Here is a 6,000-nt window from a genome sequence, read left to right on the forward strand (position 1 = left end):
ATTTGAAATTTTCCTCTAGCTCTCCTTCAACACTGTGAGATAGCTATCACCCAAATCAAGTAATTTATTAAATCTAGTTCACTGGATAGATCTAGAGTATTTGGAGAACTTGGCACTAAGGTACCTGGGATTTCTTACCTGCCAGCTTCAGAAGACATCTGGGAATGGTAATTTCCTAATGTCTTTGCAGTGAAGACTGTAAAATTCAAGTTAAGTATGAACTTACATCAATGACAAGTTAAAGCCAAGCTCTGAGAAAAAGGTTTGTTTCTAAACCTCAATCCTCTCTCCTTCCCTAAATATAAGGCTGTCACTAAATATTTGAGGCATATTAGCAAAAAAGAAAACAAAGCTTAGCCTGAGTGGGAACCAAGTCCATAGTTGATTTTTGCCAGTTATCCTACCTTCTCACAAATTTCAGAAGCAACTCTAACCCTGCAAGCTTCAGATTTGCAAAAAACATTAGAAACTCTCTTCCAGATACATAAACAGAACTACAAAGACCCAGAGGAATTCAGATTTCAGAAGCTTGCAACAGACTCGAACAATTTCAAAATGGTACCCCAGGTACAAACATTTCAAGAGCTAAATGCCATGTAGCTTGGCATTTAGATTTCTCAGAAGCCCCCAAAATAAGGGCTAATTAGCCCTAGAACTCACCTCCATCACTCAGTGATCCCAGCTCTCACATAGGACCAACACTGCCCCCCAAACTACTGAGTTTTACATAGTACTGACTACAGTTTTCAACAAAGTCATCCTCCATTCCTCTCTGATATAATTAGAAGACATAAATTCAAACATGTCAAAGGCTAGAAGACTGGATCAAAATAAATAGGATAACATTGAGAAGGAACGACAACAACAACAAAAACTTCTCCAAAAAAATCTGCACATGAAATACAGGATGCAGCAGCTCACAGAGCAAATATCTGGGGGTTTTGACTATCCAAAACATGATTATCTAATAAAGAAGTTTGTGCTTGGCACTGCCTAAGAAAATCATAGGCAGTTGTAAGCTTAAGGTGCAGTAAGTAGACATTTATGCTTAGGTCTCAGCAAACAGCTGTCTTACCGTACTCTCTGTTGGCCAGATCACATCTCAATTACATATTCAATTCCAGATTCTCCAGGTGAGATGCTGATAAACTGAGAAGACATCAAGAAACCACATCCCAATAAAAGACTGTGAAAAGAATTGGGACTAGTTTGCATTAGGAAAGTCAACTGCGGGTTGACAAGGGGACATCATGTTGTCCCCTAACAAGGGGATATCATATTGTCTTGGTGCATTCAAAGAGAGTAGGCAGCTCCAAAAGAATAAAATCATTGGGAAAAAAAATTCAAGGAGACAGTCTTCAGCTCAAGTAATAATACAACAAACAGTCCAAAGGTGTAACAACCTGTCTTCAGGAGAAGTTCACGGTTCCTGGGGTTAAAGAAAGGTTACCCAGAAAGAGTAAGAATTTACTAAAATAAATAAATTGGATAAGGCCCCTCTAAAATGCCAATTCTGATTCTATGATCCCCAACTTACTCTACTATCATACTGTGCTCGTCTGCTATGATCTCCCTCCAAACTGCCCCTTTCGTTCAATAAGGATTTGCCCAGACCCTAATCACATCAGATCTGAGCACAAAAGTCTTCTACACCAGCTTCCTAAGCTCAGTGTTATTATTCCTCCCAAGTCAAGAACCACCTCCCTTCAAGACCTATTCTGAGATCTAAGGGCAGGCACTATCGCCATTTCGGACAGGATCATTGTTTGTTTAGGAGGAAGGGGGTTGATGTCCTGTGCACAGTAGGATGCTTATGTAGCATCTCTGTCCTCTAGCCACTAGATGACAGCAGCACCTGCCGCCCAGCTATGATAACCATAAATGTCTCCGACATTCCTCAATGTCTGCTGAGAAGCAAAATTGCCTACTTCTGAGAGCCACTGGTCTTGAGGCAAATGATTAACACCACTGACTTGTGGTTAAGTTTTTCACTAACTAGGTTCCCTCTACCCTCCTTTATTAGTCGTATATTCTGTTCTACATCCGTGACCACTGTCAAAAGTCAATTCAGATTTCCACTCCTCCCTCAGCACACTTCATACACTTTTATCTGGTTCCACACACCCTGGATTCTTAGACAACTATTACTGTCTGCTTCTGCTGGCATCCTCATGTGTACCTGTCTTCTCTGCTCTCTGTGATTACTACGAGAATCCTCTCCTGCCTTGTTAAGATCCCACAGCACCCACTCCAGTTCTCTGCTTCCTGCTGGCACTCAACAAATATTAACTGGTGTTTCTTAGAATGTCAAACACCAGCTCCAATTAAAAATAACTGAAATCTCTTACAAGCTACCACTTCAACAACATAATAATTATGATTACAAAGTTTTGACAAACTTTTGACTTTAATAGCTATTTTGTCTACAGTACTGAGAACAGAATCAAGTCTAGTTTCCAAACTATAGCTACCAAAACAATTTAACTACTTGGACATGACAAACACATCAGAATTTTCTAAAACTAATTTTTAAAAACGCTGCATAATATAAAAATTAAGGGAAAAGGGGGCCTAGTTTTTTTCTTTTTTTTCTTTCCATTAAACTTTAGCGATTTTGAGAAAAAAAAAAAGGGCCAAGTTTTGACCATGTTTTTTAAATGCTGGAAAACACAGCAGGGAGAAAATGATATGAATATGGCTCAATACTTCAACTGTTGCATCATATGCTACTCCACATGGTAATGGAAGGCTGGGTCATCTAAGGACAGTTTCTTCTCCAACCTTCTAATCTGTTAGGTTTTAATCAACACGCACACATACACCCTCAATAAAAACGAGACAAATCTAACATAGTGTTCAAATATATAAATAAACTGTGCCAATTCAAGATTTTGGAATTTTTCCCTGGCTCCACAGATTACCTAATCATTTTATGGGGGGGCTCCATAAGTAACCTACAGAGACCAAACACCTCAAATCAACTTTTCGTGACCCCTGTTTCAACCACCTAATTTTCATCTCAGATTCTTCCCCATCTTGCACTCGGATTTTAACAGGGATTTAGTTAGTTGGTGTCAAGACAGATGAAGCAAGAACCCCAACTCTCAACTAGCTGACAGTAGGTGTTTGGTCACTATTTTTGGACTGTAAAAATAAATGCTGCCTGAAGACCCCATTTACGGGATATGGTGCAGGGTTCTTCCCACAGGTCTGTAAGAAGCAGAGGCCCCAGATGCTATGGCGAGGAAGGTCTGATCACTCTCATTCTTGGCACTGGGAGGGGCCCCTTGGTTGTTTATAAGGTAGACAGCTCTCATCATTACTGCAAACGGGGATTCCCTGCCTGTCCAGACTCTTCCAAAGTCCGGTACAAACCACGTAATAGGTGCTCAATAAACGCTGCCTGTACGTAATTTTACTATCAAAGCTGCCAAGGAAAGTTTCCAGAAGTCAGCTCTTTAGTCCTGTCTTCCAAAATATGTCCTCAGAGTTTTCTTTGTCCAACAAAAAATATTTTTCAAGATCCAAGAGCAGGAAATCTGCGAGGCAACGAGGAGCCAAATATAAGCCAAGCGGCTCCGGCTGGGCCCCACATTCTGCTAGGACTCCCCAGTACCTATTCCCCATCTCTCCGCCTACATCCTGAGTGCGCCCTCCCTCTCATCTCGGCTGTTTCTTTCCCACAACCCTACCTCTATACTTTCGGCCACACACACCCCAACTGCGTGCTCTTGGGACCTCACAGCCCACCTCTCCCTTTCCAGCAAGGACCTACCTCTCTTCCCCTCGACCTGCAGCAGTTCTTCTTCACTGCAGCTGGCTTTTTAAGAAATCAAAAAATCTCATTTATCTGCAAAGGATACCCCCTAGTAAAGGGAGACGGAAAGGAGAAGGCCCCTATCAACCCTCCAGTAACCGGAGGTGCTGGTCCTCCCCGCAACCACTCCCAATTCTCCTCCTTTTCAAGCCCCTGGACAGGATTTGAGCAGAAGTCCCGCTCCCAAGAGCCCACGCCTCCAAACAAGCTAGAAGCGGATTATACCGGTACCCAACCCGGAGATGGCCCGCGGCCGGCTGGGTGCACCTGCGGGTCCCCAGCTCCCTCCCACAGGCGCGGGGGGCGGGGCGCGGGCCTTCACCTCCCCGCCCCCGCCCGCCGGACTCCCAGCGCAGCCCACCTGGCACAGGAAGGAAGCGGAGGGGAGGAGATTCTGGAGAAGTTAAAGGGCTCACCTTACGGACACCGGGCCAGCAAGGCCAGACACCAAACACCCACCTCCGGGAGGAACCAGCAGAGCCGAAACCGGCTCTCCCCGCCTTTCCGATAGGGCGGAGGGAGGCGAGAGATGGGAGCGCGCGCGAGGGGTCCAGGAGCCTGGCAGCCGCACTCCCCTCCCGCAGGGCCGGCCGCCCGGGGCCCAAGCGGCCGACGCTCAGACTGCAGAAAGCGGAACAATCTCCCAGGCCCTGGCGGCAGCAAACGGAAGCCCACTCCGCTCGCCGCCACCTCCTCCCGACCCCCGGACGTCCCCGAATGAGTTCCCGGTCGCAACCGCACCTCGGGCCGCGGCGCCTGCGCCAGGGTTGCGCGCTTCGGCTCGGCGCGGCTCCACCTGCGCGTCGCCTTCCCTCGCAGCCCCCGGCCCCTGCCGGGAAAGGTGCGCACCAACCTTGGGGGGCAGCTCGGCCGCCGAGCCACGGCTTATGCTGAGGCCGGAGGTGGCGGCATCACCCGCGGCGGGCGGCGGCTGCACCGGGACGCGCCGGGGCGGCGAAGGCGCGCTGCGCCCTGGACCCTGCTCCCGCGGCGCCGCCCGCGGCTGCCACCTCGAAGCGCGGCGGAGGAGCCGGGGCACCACGGGCGGCGGCAGCGGCAGCAGCGGCGACGAGAGCAGCAGCACATGACTCTGTAACGAGGGGAATTAGACAAAGCGTAACATGGACTCCGGGCCCGTGCAGGCGCTGCAGCTCTGGGACCAACCGCAGCCGGCGAGCGCCGCGACTGGCCCGGCCGTAGCCAATGGGGCGGGCCCGGGCCTCCATGTGATTGCGAGCACTTTTCTCCAGTCGCCCTGCAGTGCCTGACCAGACTGGGTCTGCGTGGCGAGGGAGGGGGCCTGGGGTTGGAGACTGGCGGCGAGCGATTGCTAGATGCCGAGCAGGTGCTTGGGAGGGGAAGAACGGCAGCCTCATAACCATCGCCGTAATGCTCTCTCAAGCGTCCACCTGGGCAGGGCTCGGTGCCGGGCAGGCGCAGCTGCCATGTAGCTGCGAGGCATGGTCAGGAACCTTCACCCGTCCTGGGCGAAGGAGTCTGTCCCGTCGACTAAAACTCTGATATTAAGACTTGGCGCTGTGGGTGCGGAGTTGAACTACGTTAAAAAGTCACTTAAGCACCTTCCAGCTCTAAGGAGAAAGTACTTATCTGAGCTTTGGGGCACACACAACTACTTCTTGGCATGGAGAGTTTCTCAGCTTCGTGTGTTCCGTCTGCTATTGAAGCTGTATTGGAAAGTCGGTTCTTGTTTTTTATCTGAGTCCGCCCCTTTCATCCCATTCTTTTCTTCAAAAATATGTTACATCTGAAAGAGACAGATGGAAAGATTCTTATATGCTAAGAGGGTTTTGCAGCCCGATAGTGTCACTGTTTTTTGTTGTTGCTGTAGGATCAGGGTTCGTTTGCAGTCTTTTTTGTGGGTGAGCAGAGGCAGGGGCCAATAAATAAATTAAGGAGGGCTATTTGGAGTTATTTGCTTGTAACAAAATACGTGGTTCAACCCAGTGCTTTAGTATCTTCTTTTATCTGAATCCATGTGTTTCTGTAAACCATGGGAAGTATAATCTGTCTTCTACCAGTATTTCTCCATGTCAGCAAATGTTCAATCAACGTTTACCCAGCATCTAAATATTCTTAATAAGCATGCTGCACAAATGTTACAAGTACTCAGGAAGGTGTCGGTTCAGAGACAGTGAGACATTAAAGAGAATGATTGTCCAGGG

The 6,000-nt window shown here is 48.1% G+C and overlaps 1 protein-coding gene across 3 annotated transcripts in view; it reads right to left on the minus strand.

Annotated features, from left to right (window-relative positions):
• Positions 1-4,760, minus strand: part of LRRC8D (leucine rich repeat containing 8 VRAC subunit D) — a 116,326-nt gene extending 111,566 nt beyond the window's left edge. The window contains exon 1 of one of the 3 annotated variants that reach the window (XM_032155407.2): positions 4,671-4,760. The gene's annotated coding sequence lies outside the window, so the exon portion shown is untranslated. Of the gene's footprint in view, positions 1-4,558; positions 4,645-4,670 lie in introns of those variants that run through there. The other 2 variants (XM_032155409.2, XM_032155408.2) reach the window with 2 other exon arrangements.
• Between the last annotated feature and the right edge of the window lie 1,240 nt (positions 4,761-6,000).

This window comes from Hylobates moloch, unplaced genomic scaffold, assembly GCF_009828535.3.
Source record: "Hylobates moloch isolate HMO894 unplaced genomic scaffold, HMol_V3 SCAFFOLD_5, whole genome shotgun sequence".
NCBI lineage: Eukaryota > Metazoa > Chordata > Mammalia > Primates > Hylobatidae > Hylobates > Hylobates moloch.